This window comes from Sinocyclocheilus rhinocerous, unplaced genomic scaffold, assembly GCF_001515625.1.
Source record: "Sinocyclocheilus rhinocerous isolate Xijiao unplaced genomic scaffold, SAMN03320098_v1.1 scaffold918, whole genome shotgun sequence".
Lineage (NCBI taxonomy): Eukaryota > Metazoa > Chordata > Actinopteri > Cypriniformes > Cyprinidae > Sinocyclocheilus > Sinocyclocheilus rhinocerous.
Genome location: NW_015634468.1, coordinates 34,986 through 50,648, shown reverse-complemented (window position 1 = coordinate 50,648; position 15,663 = coordinate 34,986).

Below are 15,663 nucleotides of genomic sequence, written 5' to 3'. Positions count from 1 at the left end.
ACCTCCTTGGAGGGAGCAAGCCTCCCAGAGCCGCTACGTTTCCGGGCGGAAGCTGAGAGATACACTCGCTGGAGATCGCTGTGCCCTGAAGCACCGGGGGTGGCAGGGCTAATGGAACGATCTCCTGAAGGGCACTGAGGAGAGACGGGCACCGTATACTGAGGTGTGTACCGCTCTTCCCCAGAGGGGTCCGCCCTCAGATGTCCTGACACCTTTATGTCAGGATCTCTTGGCCGAAGCCTTCTTATTGAAAATGACGGTCCTCAGACCAGTCATCTCCTTAGATGACTTCGACCTTGAGTGCCGCCCCCCCTCCTGCCTTTCACTTTGTGGAGGGGTGCGAGTGGCAATGCTCCATTTTTGGACTTCTCGATGTGAGGAGCTGGTACACGGCTGGGGCTGATCCCGCCTATCAGCCCCATGAGAGCGACGAGGGAGAAAACGCTGAAACGCCGCCGCTTGTTTATTAGCCTCCTGGAACCTGTCGACGACTGTGTTTACAGCGTCGCCGAACAGGCCAGAAGGCGATAACGGGGCGTCCAGGAGAAAGACCCTGTCTTTATCATTGATCTGAGACAAGGTCAGCCACAAATGTCTCTCTGTGGCCACCAGGGCTGCCATAGACCGCCCAATAGCTCTGGCGGTCTCCTTGGTGGCTCGTAGTGACAAATATGTGGCTCTACGCAGTTCAGCGATATCATCATTTTTTAATATCTTCTCCCTCATCCATCTCTTTCAGCAGGTCAGCCTGGTATGTCTGCACACCGCCATAGTGTGCAAGCAACCTGCAGCCTGACCCGCCGCCGTGTACGGCTTACCCACCAAAGCCGAAGAAGTCCTAAGTGGCTTTGTGGGTAATACCGGGGCCTGAAGGGAAGATGCACCGCCAGGAGAAAGATAGCCTGCAAGCGTATCCTCAACCCGGGGAATCTTCCCATAACCGTACTCATTCAGCCCTAACACGTTAGAATAGTGAGACACATCGGGACTGAAGAGGCGGGTCGAGTATGGCTTATTCCATGATCTAGACACCTCAGTGTGCAGATCGAGAAAAAACGGCAGACCCCGGCATGGAGGCGGAGACTTCGAGCGCAGGAAGCATTCATCGATCTTGCTTTTTGGATGCTCCTGACGCTCTTTTTCTGCTGGCCAGTCAATATTTTATTTAGCCACAGCTCTTGTCACCACCTCCAACAGCTCCTCAAACAAGACAGACTGTGGTGGCAAGTCCACAGACTCATCTACTTTGGCGCTCGCTTCACCTCCCTCCTCAGAGGAAGACAACACGAGCGTCGAGCCCTCTCCTGGGGCGGAAGAAACCGTTTCAGAACGTGCTTCCGTCCCCTGGGATTGAGCGCTAGATCTGGCAGGCGAAGAAGAAGAAAAGGACGTGCCCGTCTCCATTCTCTCTGCCAGATCAATCTGCGAGCCCCACGATTTAAGGCGCCGCTCTGCCTCGGCAGAGGCGGGACCCGAACCACGGGGAATGCTAGCAAGAGCACCCTCCTCAAATAGTGCTCTCCGGGAGCAGAGCGTCAGCATCGAGAGTCCCTCGAGAGCTGACCGAGCGTGCTCCGCTCCCAAACAAGCAATGCACAAACTGTGTGTATCACCACCCGTGATGAAACTAGGGCAGGGAGGAACACATAGCCTGAAACGCTGCTTGTCAGACTCAGACCTCTTGCCAGACTTTGCCATTATAAGATTGCAACAGGACGTACAACAATAAATATGACGCATTCCCAAAGCATTCTCCGACGCAGCGTGAGTTCCTGAAGGGGAACAACAAATATTGGTTAATGGAACCAAAGTCCCTTTAAGGGTATTCTATAGTCTTTGATGGAACACATATAATGAATTCAGAATAAAACACTAGCATACTAGCGCTGTGGGTTAGTTAGTAGTCTATATTTCCAACTTAAGTACCTTATATAAAAAAAATTATAAAATCTTAAGAAATGTTCTTATTTCTGAAAAAATAAAATAAAATACTGGAAACGAGCCCTTGCAAATACAACTTGGTGTAAACTTTACCTTTTACATGATTATGTCAAACTAATGGCAGAATAATGTGATGGGCCTTACCTGTTTAAAATAATTGTTTCAAGGAATTACAATGTGAGTTAAATGTTTACATTACCCATTATAGTAATAATTTAGTACTTTCTCCTATTTTATTGTTGGTTTCCTCTTTTCTGATCATTTGGAATGAGGATAAAAAGACAAAAAAACAACAACATGTAAATAAGTTCAAACATCAATTCAATATCTACTATTTCCTGAATATTACTGATGAACTAACTGTTCAAAAAGTAGGTTACTGTTCACATGCGTTTTACTACTCTATTGCCCAACATTTTTCTAATTTACAGTAGATCTCTATCTTTAAGCCCTTTCAAGCCACAAGCTTTTGAAATCTTGATGTCAAAATCCAGCATTTAAAAAAAAAAAACCTGACGCCTAAAGGGTTAATATAGTGGAAAAAGGTTCTTTAGGTTATTACAATGTTCTTCACACTAAGAAAAAACATTATTTTAAGAACTATTGACTGAAAAGTTCTTTGGATCACCCAAAATATTTTTGTGAAAACCCTCTTTTGGAATCTTTGGAACCTTGGAATCAGTGTCACATGATCCTTCAGAAATCATCTTATTACTATCACAGTTGACAAAGTTTGTTCTGGATTGATTGTTTGATTGGAAAGTGTGCTATTTTTTTTTTCTTTTGTAGGATTCTTTGATTATCAGAACGTTATAGCTTATTTTAACAAGCTATATTTTAGTCTGTTACTAACCAGTTCAGATTAGTTTGAAAACGTTAGATAACTGGGAATATCTTTGCCTTTTTCATTTTGATTATTTTTGGTTTACCATATTTTTGAAATTATTATTTTACATTATTAAATATGTGACAGTATTAATCAGTTGTTTGTGTTCAGGATACATAGTCTTAGCAAGACTAAGGGCTCAGCCATTCTCTTCCAAAAAAAATGTTTTAAACTTAATTTCCACCATATAATTCTATTAAACAAAGTACCTAATTTAACTCTCTCCATTGTAATTATCTCAGAACCACTGAACACACAGTTTGTTGTCTCTACAAAGCTGGTAATAAGCATTTATACTGTACATGTCTCCCTTTTAATCTAGATTAAATCTAGAATCTAGAACAAAACCATCAGTTGCTTTACTGAAGATCCAGTCAGAGTGATGGAGTCACATTACAGTCATTAATTTAATGCTCTTACACTGTGACCCTCATATTACTATAACTCACAAAGAAATTTCCTAAAAAATGTACAGCATCCATGTACATCTGTATGTAATGAGGTTGCGATATATCTGTTCTTGACTGCAAAGTCCAATGAGGAACTTAAGACACCCAAGCATCATTTTAATTGAAGGCCTCAGGTAGAGTGGTGGCAGCCTGTCCGTGTTTAATGAACAGATTTCTGTTCAGTGTTGTCCATTTCAATTCACCGATCAGCAGCTGACAGTAAAGCTGCCTTTTGTTCATTTAAGGACTGACACCGAGCAAATGAAACGATGTGTGATATGTGCTGTAAATCAGAGCACATCAGGGTATATGTATAGAAAGCAGGACTAAACAATGTCAGTTTTATAAGCCTGGCCTTGAGAATGATACTAAAACTGATGTCAACATTAAAACTAAATGTAGGCCTATGATTTAGCATGAAAATGACAAGAGTGAGTCGCAAATTCTATGAATAAAGTAATGAAAAATAGTCTGTGTGTATGTTTGAGTGTTTCTGAGCTGACTAATGACGCCCAGGCCCATGAATCTAAACTTTTCTGTGAGTTACTTAGGCTGAGAGTAAGTACTTGTCTGTGCTAGGTCTTTATTGATGAGTGGAGGTATATATCTTTCAGGCTGTCATCTCCTGGCCAGTGAAAGAGCTGCTCCCTCTCCTCCTTTCTGCCATGGAGCTCATAGTAATAGAGTTCTTATTACACTGCTGGCTTGACCAGCAATATGTTGTCTATATAACATTGTGAGACTTCTGTTTCATCTCAGTCATGCTGAATCTTAGGCTATGTCTACATCAATCCGGATACATTTGAAAATGGCATTTCCGTTTTAAAACGCTCTCTGTCCACTTTAGCGTTTTCCAAAAGTTTCTCATCCACAATGAAATGTCAGAAAACGTTAAATTCGCCTTACTGCGCATGTGTAAAACCTTATAAAAGCTCACTGAGATCATACAGACGGAACAGATGTAATACGTTTTCAATTCTTCTGGCAGGATCAATTTATTTACGGAAATATCTCATTCACTGACATGTCCATGTTGCGCTCACTCACTCACCATGTTTGATCTAAAACGCAACTGCCGTCATGTTTTGCCGCAGGACAGCAATTGTGAGTAAATTTTCTAAACCTTTTTAGGACTTTTATATGAAGATTGTGTTAATATGAACATATGTTTGAGTGTGAAAGTGAATAGCACATAATAGGCACAATACCAGTATAAACAGCTATCTATTGGTACAATATGTGTCACATGACTAAACATGCGTCATTGTTTTCAAAAGCCTCCGTTTTCAGCATCCACCCTACAACTCAAAAACAGCATTTTCAAATTTATCCACTTTGGAGCGTTTTCAAAAAGCTCAGTTTTCCTTGACAAAAACACCATCTCAGTGTGGACGGAAGGCCAAGGAAAGAAAAAATGGGTTCAGAACTTTTTTTTTTTTTTCACAGACATATTTCTGGTTTTGTGACCTTAATATTATATTATAATATTAAATAAATCACTGTACTATAATGTTAATATATTTGTACACAGAAATAAGTACTTGCACAAATATCATTATATATGTCTACTGTTTTCATTCTAATGTCATTTTCATTTAAATTCATTCTAAAATGCTGATTTGGTGCTCAAGAAACACTTCTTTTTATTATCAGTGTTTCTTTTATAAACAGTTTCTTTTATTATGCTGCTTAATTTTTTTTTTTTGGGAAACAGTGATAGTTTTTTTTTTCAGGATTCTTTGATGAATATACAGCATGCCAGTTCTCTGATCTGGATGAGTGATTTAAATATGTTCTAATTGCCTTCATTATTTATTTGATTGCTACTTTTGAAATGCTTTTTTAATGCATAGATTTCTATTGTATTATTCCTGTGCCATTGTAAAACAGAAAAGTCTATCATAACAATATTATATTTGATACATTACAATAATCTAAACAAGGATTAATATACTGTATACTGATTTCTCTCAGTCTTTTTTTTTTAATACACAGATTATGATTTATTCCATTGTCTTTTTTAACTAAGAGCAACAATTTACTAATACATTTCCCCCTAAAAGGTAGTGTAGAGAACATTAAATCCTGGTAAATATAACTTAAGAGTAGTTCATTACCAGGAGAGTTGCATAAGCTGTGGGTGCACACCGAAGTCTGCAGAAAATCAATAAAGGGCGGGAGGCCTTGGCTTCCTTTTCTTAATAAAAGTTAGATATTATTTGTCACATGGTATGGCATGGATTTTATGACTTAGCCTGCAGTGTTGTTTCTCATAGTAGTGGTTGAAATAAGAGAGCTGTATAGGGATGTTGTGAACAGATCATGTTGCGTTGGCTTATGTCCATCTGCTTCATGAAGGGCTCTGAGCAGAAGCGTTGTGACCATTCAAACACAAGCTTCCAGAGTGCTTAATTGTGGAATACATATTTTATAGTTGCACTGTTATTCTAGGTAAAAATGTATGTCTATCTATCTATCTATCTATCTAGAGCTAACCATAATAAGAGCACTTCATTGTGTCATTCCACTGTTTAGAGGGTGTTATGCTTCAGAAATGCTACTGGCGAATATCATCATAAATGTGTCAATTTACCGCCATGGCATTTTAGTCACTCTGCTCCAAAGTTTGCCTATGCGTAATTGGGTTTTCTATCTACTAAATTAAATTACAATCAGCAATATGCATCAAATTATGTTAATAGGCCTGCTTTATGTGGATCATTATCTAAAAGCCTTTTTTTTTTCCATATTATTGGCTGGATTCTTTCACTGCGCTCTATCTAAATGAATCCCCTCCACCAAAGCAAGGGAAGAAGAAGAAAAAAAAACTTTGCACTGAACTGAGAAGTTCAGAGAACAAGAAGAAATACATTTTATAATTCACTTACAATTTTTATACAGCATGTAAATGTAGAGTCATACTACATTTTACAATACAAAATTTCAATAATAATAATAATAATAATAATAATAATAATAATAATTATTATTATTATTATTATTATTATTGAATTTGATTTCATTAATTTAAAATGTAAACGATGAACAAAACTGTCCACTGGTACTAAACAACACTCTTTTAGGTTTATGTGCAATACAAGAACGTAATATGAAACATATAATATGACATAAATCTCAAGATCCAATTTATGCTGCTGATTTTCTTGTCAAAGCCCAACATGAGAATTTATGTAGACACTGTTATTCAAACTTTTATCTGCATCTCAGTAACATGATACGAGCACACTTTATCCCTTGTTCATAACCTTGGGTTTGGAAAAATAAAATCATATAAATACACCTGAGCATTGTGATTTTTCCCATTTGCGAGGGTCACCTCCTTGGAGTGGGTCACAGTTTGTTATTCAGCTCAGAGATGTAGCATTACGCAAGCAGGCATGTAACACAATGAAACACACACTACAGGGGCCATTATATATGGTGCAGCGATGTACCTTGAGAAAGCTCTTTCTTTGAGAAAGGCCATGTTTATATTTGCCAAGCTTTATAGTACTCACAGGTGAAAACACTAGACTTATCACATATATTCATGTGAAAGCGTTTGGTTGATAAATCAGGAGGAATAACTTTGGAAAGCATTTCAAAGGAAAGAGTTTTTTTCCTTGCAGCAATCTCATGTGCGATGCATAATACCTTTGCATACAGAACAGAGCTCACACAACTGAGTTTTTGTTAGACTTTCCTATTTTTATTAAACGCCTCTGGCTGTAAGGGCAGGGGAGTCTCTCCATTTATCCACTTCCTGCCACGGGTTGCCAGGTTTGGTAGTGAGGCGCAGAAATCCATGGGGAAATTAATGGGTGAGGAGTACTCTGAAGTGTAATGAAGTAAGAGGGAACAGGCAACAAGGATTGAGAGATTAAACGTGTACCACAGGTCCAGCTCTGAATGACAGAGAGAGTTTAACATGTTCCTCTGAAGAATCAGGCCACATGAGCAAGACTTTGTGTGTGCACGAGTGTGTCTAATATTCTTACATTTGTTAAAGCCATGTATGTACTGTCTTTTCGTTTTATTGTTAAGTACAATCTGCTATAACAAATGTGAGATTTAGCTGCAATAAAATTTAATGTAATTGAGCAGGGATTCCACAAAACCAACAACATACCGAATAAAAGGATTAAAAACAATATCCTAGCATTAGAGGGACGGGGGGAAAAGCATCCTCATAAAGAAGAAAAAAGTGTTGGTCTATGAAAAAGTGTTTCATCAATTAATTGTTGCTGAAATCAAAAGAAGTCTTAAATCAAAATTTACTTTTATGATCACTCAAGACATTTACTGAAGTTAATTTACTTATTATTTTAACTCAAACTGTTGCCTTAATTTTTCATTTAAATTTTTATTAATTTGTACTTAATGTTTATGAGCACCGTTTTTTTTTTTTGTTTGTTTACAATGCACACTGAGATTGACATCAGACCAAATGTGACTTAATTAACAGCAATGGTCTTTATCAAGCCCCCAGCAGTTTTCACCTTTGACCTGTTAACATGCTGAAATCACTGGTTTAGGGGGTGAGCAACTACTAAGGAGGACATCACAGTCAAAATACAGAATAATTTTGCCTATTGATTTATCATTTCTGACAAATCCACAGAGGAGTGACATTGTATCTAGTAAAGGAGTGCTAAGTCCTGTCCTGGAGATTTACATTTATTCATTTAGCAGATGTCATTATTCAAAGCTAGTTACAACTGAGGAATACTACAACAAAGTGTTTCATCCTAGGGAGACAGAAACATGAGAAATACCTCAATGCAAAGTTTCAGAACTGCTCAGAAAAGTACAAAAGATTAAGGTGAGACACTGTGAAACAACAAAACAATCTTTATTATTATTATTATTTAATTTACATTTAATTGGTTTAGAAAGTGTAATTGATTCACAAAACTGTTCACTGGTATTAAGTCAAATCAAGTCAAGTCACCTTTATTTATATAGGGCTTTATGCAATACAGATTGTGTCAAAGCAGCTTTACAGTATTAAACAGGAAAATAGTGTGTCGATAATGCAAGAGGACAATAGTAAACACTCAATTTTTTAATTAAAGTAAGTTCATCATTGATTCAGTGATTAAACACAGTTTTAGGCTTTATGTGCAATATAGGTGTGGTCACATTTACTGTTGTACAGCAAAGTTTTGTGGGAAAAATTCAGTCAATAGGAATCCATGCTAAAATTATTTTGCAGATTTTGTAACGGTTTCAAGTTGGTTGGATTCGCCGCTTTGACTAACAGAAAGCTGCTTTGTTTGTAAGCGAGTTCTGTGTTTCATATACCCCCACGTTATTGACAATAGACAATGGGCCTTTTTTCCTGCCAAACTTTTGCTAAAGTGACCACATCTTAGGAAAGAGTTGTTTTCGAAGGTAGAGAGGAACTCTAATGAAACTGAAAAGATTATGCCATCATTGAGGATCAGAAAATGTGAAGGTCCAGGAAAGTTAAAATCAACCTGCAGAGTAGATCTCCAGGAGCAGGACTTAGTCCCCGAGCACTGAAAACCCTCTCTGGCTCCTGTGAATCACATTGAGGCATCTGGCTCTCTTAGGGTCCTTCCTCAGGACCCCAATGGCTCCATTATCCGCCGTGAAAGCCAGAGTCCACTTCTGAAAATGACTCATTAAGATTTTGATCAATCTTATATTTCTCTGTGCGGCACAGTAAGGAAATGCCATCAAGAAATTGCATTTCCCAATGAAATTAGGCATCCAGCCGGCCCATCCAATCCCATGTGTTTCTTTTGAGACATTAAGATCTGATATGATTTTGGGCTGAAAACCACTTTTTTTTACCCTTCTCTAAATGAAGCAATTGAATTTCCTTGATGGTCTCAGGGAGCACTTAGCTTAAGAGAATACACTTCCAAATCAAAAAGCTTTCAATCATCTCAAATCACATTTGGATGAGATACGCTCCCAAGTGTAGCGTCTCGTTGAATGCAATTGAATGTTTGAGTGGCTTGCGCACACATCGGGCATGTTAGGAAACATTAGGTTTGACTTTCTGCAAGGTCTGCCGATTGCCAGTGACATCTTGGCTGTTTGAGGTACGGATGGCATGTCAAACACGGGACAGGGCAGGAGGAGAGGACGAGGGGAGAGCAGGACAGAGCGCATTTCATTACCACACTGCTCTGATTGACTACAAATGGACTTGGCAGGCAAGATAGAGGACTGAATAAGATACATATTTAAAGATTTAGCAAACAATGGAGTTGCTCCACATTGTATTTGAAATATTAAAGGAATAGTTCACCCAAAAATGACAATTTACTCACCCTCAGGCCATCCAAGATGTAGATGTAGATTTGTTTCTTCATCGGAACAGATCTGGAGAAATGTTGCATTACATAATTTGCTCACCAATGGATCTTCTGCAGTGAATGGGTGCCGTCAGAATGAGAGTTCAAACAGCTGATAAAATTATTACAATAATCCACAAGCAATCCACATATCTCTAGATCATTAATTAGCATCTTGTGAAGTGAAATGCTGCATGTTTGTAAAAAACTAATCTATCAAGGCGTTTAAACTTTAAACCCTCGCTTCTGGCCAAAATATGACTCCATAATCAATAGTAACGCTTCCGAAAGTGAAAATGTCCATTCCCTGTTTTCACTTGTAAACAATGCTTGATCTGTGCAATATTATGGATAGAGGACTCTTTTAAAAACATCTTAATGATGGATTTGTTTACAAACACACAGCTTTTAACTTCACAGGACATTTTGAGTCGTGATGATTAATTGTGGATTATTGTGATGTTTTTTTATCAGTTGTTTGAGCTCTCATTCTGACGGCACCCATTCACTACATTTGTGAGCAAATAATGTAATGCTACATTTCTCCAAATCTGTTCCCATGAAAAAACAAACTCATCTTGGATGGCCTGAGGCTGAGTACATTTCCAGCAAATTTTCACTTTTGGGTGAACTATTGTTATAAACACAAATGACTTGTGGTTTTTGTGGCAGAGAATGGTTTATGCCCGGACTTGCTGGCCTCAGGTGCTAAAACGTTTTTAGCAGGTTCAAATGTCTTATTATTGTGTTTACAGCTACTGATGTAAAATAAAATAAAAATCACACGAGAGGAAATTCTTGCTTTAATGTGGTGGCTGTCAAAATGTAATTGCTCGTTTGAGAACATGAGGTAAGAGAATAGTGTTATAATCACATTTATATGAATAATTTAGCTCATAGACATTTGCAAATATATATAAAAACAAGGCTCCAAATAAAGAATGGCTGTTGCTGAGGGCAGTTTTATCTGACAGGTGCCAGACTTGGCATTTAATGCACAGGGATTGAAGAGCAGGGCAATCCAGGATGATTCTGGCTGAGAGAAGCGTAATACAATTCTCTTGTGCTACTAATAGGAGACAGATCTCCTTTCCATGCCAAAGCATCATATCTCTAAAGCTCATGTGGGGAAAACATATGCTAATGGAACCCAATCCCTATCCCCTCATATTTATACTATAATGACTTTAAATGTGTGCGTTAGAATGAAATAAAGAATACATCCAATGGGAAAGCAAAGCAGCTGAGGCCAGGTCTGGTCTTGACAGCCACGCTGAGAATGATTTGAATTGGGAAGAGTTGAGGTGTCATCAGTCTTAGTCTATGTGCTCACTTGGTTTATATCAGGCTTGGATTCAAGAACATCAAGTGGTACGTGTGTAGGCCATGTCTAGTGTACTTCTAGTGTGTCCACTTCAACCTCAAGTGTGCGAGATGATAAGTGTTAAAACCCGTAGTACATTAAAGACTAAAGAATGTAGGAGCAAAGAGGGTCTAGTGACCTACTTTCATGTTTTATCTATGAAATAATACAGATGCGAGAGGAAATAAGACCACACAAAGGCACTGAATAGCCAGATGTGGTGTGACTTTGTGTGATGCACAGATGTTATATCTTGACACTAAAATATCATGTGTTTATTCTGAGTCACTTTATGATGATTCAAATTGAAGTGGATGGTGTTTAATGGATTTTATTTGAATATTTTCAGCTTACAGTGGTAGTTGAAACAAAAATCCTTCATGTTATGTTTCTGTTAACTAGTTCACTTGTAACTAAGTGCCTCAAATAAAATGTTGAATATAATATTTGATTAGTGTTACTATTGTTAAAAAAATCATGCAAAAGAAAATATAAATATTACATGGAAAATTTCAACTTTTAAAACTTAAAAAATTGTAATGTTGCCTTGGGAGCTAATTGAAATAAAATAAGCTGAAACTGAAGTACTAAAATTACTAAAATTAATATTAAAACTAAAATTAATTACTCGCTATGGGTGGTCTGTGGGTGTGCCGTATGAGTTTGAGACTGCATTACTTTTGACTAAGCTTGAAAATATTGTTTTTCTCTTTGTATTGTCTTCAGTATCATCTTTCCAACAAACACATGAAAACAAAGTTACTTACTACATTCCATACCTGGCTGTCTCTACCAATGACAGTCTGAAAACATACTGCAGGAAGCTCAAGGGGGGCCAGGTAGTATAAATATGGGTTTGTAGTGGAGGCCACCAATATGAAATACCACTTCTATAGCCCAACAGGAGGTGGAATGTAATTGTGCCTTTTCATACTCTGAAAGTGCATGGCACAGCTTTGGCCCTGCTACTCTCAATGGATTTTTCATTTGCTGGTATTTGGGCGACAAGGCCACTCAAGATAGATTTACCTCATCTCTCTAACCATTTGTACAGCATGACTTTGATGAAAGTGCAAGAAAAACCTCTAGCAGTGAAACCGCCACTGTGTTTATTCACTTTCTGTCCAACAGTAGTTCCCATATAAAAGAATACTGTATCATATAGCAGGGGTCTTCAACAGGGGCATAACATCTATCTATCTATCTATCTATCTATCTATCTATCTATCTATCTATCTGTCTGTCTGTCTGTCTGTCTATCTATCTGTCTGTCTGTCTGTCTGTCTGTCTGTATCTATCTATCTATCTATCTATCTATCTATCTATCTATCTGTCTGTCTGTCTGTCTGTCTGTCTATCTCTCTGCCTGTCTGTCTGTCTGTCTGTCTGTCTATCTATATCATATATCTATCATATATCTATCTATCTTTATTTATTTGTTTGTTTGTAAATACAAAGTACACAGTTCTTTATAATTTATTATGAAAAACAGTAAAAGTCCTTCTGTGATCCATAACATTTGACTACTTTTTATTTCCTTCCAGTTTTGCATTTTATGGTGTTTTGGGATGTTTTATGTTATTATGTTACTGTTTATGGCATTATTTTAATGTCATGTTTTATTATAGTGGTTACAGTACAATTTAAGAAGCAACACAGATTTTGGTAGTTCATATGTACCTTGTTACATTAGCATTATACAAGTTAATGACATATACGTTTCTGTATAAATATACAGGACAAAACAACATCCCATATTGCCTAAAACATTGTCAGGGTTTTTTATTTTTATTTATTTTTTACGCTGAATGTCTGGCAACCACAGCTGGTGTTGCCACTTTTTAAAAAAAATTTTTTTACACTGAATATATATATATTTTTCTCTATAAAGCCTGTTTCTGTTATTCGGGCATAAAATACATGGTCTGTCAGTTGGCTCTTGAGTGCATTCCATTTCATTCACTTACATTTTTGTTCTTTTATTCATTTATTTAAAGGGAAATGTGGAAGTCTTAGATGCAGAAACATATTTCACAATTAGGGGATTCATATTGATTAGGAAGAGTGTAGAGGCATCGAAGAGAAGCCATTGCTTCTCAGATGAAATGCTATTCATATATGTATTTTTATTAACTAATCCTCCAGTGGTTCAGTGGGTAGGCTTCAAAAACCAAGTCTAACTGCTCACATGTTCATCAGTTCCGTTCCCTACTCAGGGAACCATGGTTACATAAGTAACCTGAGACGTTTTCCTAGCTCCTCATCATATTGGCAAAATATCTTAAAAAGTAATCCTAGATTTCAGTATATAACACAGTTGATCTGATATGCCCACAACTATGTAACATTTTTGTTATAATATGATCATAAAAGTGTTTAAAGAGACAACAGGGGGAAGGTTTGCCTGACACTGATTTAGTATTCTGAAAGCCATCTTAAATGTAAAATAATGTTTCAAATTAAATTAAATATCTTGCATATTTTAAATTATATTATTTTTAAATGACAAAAATACTAACGAAAGATAGCTTGTATTTATATAGCATATGAAAAACACTGGATTAAAATATGCAGGGGTGGAAGCTTAAAGTGATATTATATACGATATGTATTTATTATTTTTATAAATTAATATATCATGAGATTTAATTAATTGACATGTCATAAAAATATTGACACTATAAATTAATTTTTAAAGACACATTTTGTTCTGTATATTTCTTCATTTATAGTTTGTGTACTTAGCAAGATCTTTGTCATTCGTTATACTTTTTCATGTTTCATGTTTATTTTTATAATGCATAAACCAATGTTACATTTCGGTATTGTTCAGTTAAGCACTGGCCACTTTGATGTAACAACCTTTCAACTTCTCACATTTTTGTTAAAGAGATAGTTCGTCTAAAATTTAAAATTCTGCACTCATGTCATTACAAATCTGAATAAAGTTCTTTCGTCTGTGGAACACAAAATAAGACATTCAGCAGAATGTCCAAGCTGCTCTTTCCCATTCATTGTAAGTGAATGGTGACCAGGGCTGTCCCTGATATTTGCAGAAAAACCTTACAATAGAAAAATAGAAAGTGGCAAATAAATGATATTGGAATTTTGGAGTGAACTATTCAAGCTTTTGTTAAGGAGACATTTAACATCACTGAAAGGTTCGTTTGTTTGAAATAGCCTTTGGATATACCAGAGCGCCTAAAATCATATCACAAGTTCCTCACCTTTAAAGCTTCTTTGATATGGCTTTTAATTAGTGTCTGGTCCTTTCAAAAGAAGCCAAACCCAAGTCCCTACTTACCATTTGCCACTCGATGAGACAGCAGGAAAAAAGTACTGAGGTGGTGGGGTGGAGGGTGACAGCTTCCTCTTCCCATCGTAAGCCATAGAAATAAATCTCCTGCTTCTCTGTTTGACTTCTTGATGAGAAAGTGTTGTGCAATAACGCAATTTTGAAAGGAAAAGGCACTTAGGAGGCTGAGAGGTAGATTAGCAATTTGTAAGAGCTATTTATAACCATAAATTGCAGCCAATCAAACCGCCCTTGTCTTTTATAGAAATATGTTTGAGTTCCAGAGAGGCCGCTTCAGCCTGAAATGCAGTATCCTGAAAGAAACAGCTGTTCCAACATATAGATGGGAAACGAATGAGGGAGGTGAGGGTAGGAAAATGAAAGAGAGACATGCACAGATGTGACCTTATCAAAGTGACTTGAATCTTGTACTTATTGGCCAGGACCGATTTGAGTGAACTAAACGCAGTGACGTGATCACAGCGGAAGTAAAGGGCAGTTCTCTCTCTCCTTTACAAACCCTCCCTCTCCCTTTCTTATGGCCGGCCTGAAGAGGCTGGAGATTAGCATATGACATGACAGATTACATTAAATCACATCGTTGCAGTACTTTATGGCATTAGCCTCTTAGCCTAGGCAGCTAGACGCATGCAAATGCCCCTCTAAAACCCTCGTATTTAAATCTGCTGAGTGACATGGCTCCTTTGATATGATTATTAGTCATCTGACTGACTGGGGTTCACCAGAAGCAGGACACACAGATGCCACAGGAACGTGTGAGATATTCACACTTTTCAACATCGCTTTCTGAAACTGACACGTTGCAGTTTTTTTTTCCCTTCATAGCAACATTACCATTATCTTTAAGTCGGTTATGCTTATTTTTACCCACATTATTATATACTGTATAATTAGGTTTTAGTGTTGGTGGTGTTATTAGGAACAGTGTATTCACTAATCCATATGTACTTAATATGACTTTGTACTTACAGCATGCTTACATTTTAATTATACTGTACCGTAAGTGTAATGTTGTGACATTTCGGTTTTTATTTTGATAATAAATTGAGATAATTATCACACATGACAACAGCAGCAGGAATGACAGCAATAATGACAATACAAATACAAATAATAATACATTTACATTACATTTACATTTAGTCATTTAGCAGACGCTTTTATCCAAAGCGACTTACAAATGAGGACAATGGAAGCAATCAAAATCAACAAAAGAGCAATGATATACAAGTGCTATAACAAGTCTCAGTTAGCTTAACGCAGTACACGTAGCAAGGGTTTTTTAAATAATATAATAAATAAAAAGAAAATAGAATAGAAAAAGAATAGAGCAAGCTAGTGTTAGAGGTCCCTTTTTTTTGCTTTTTGTTAATTGTATA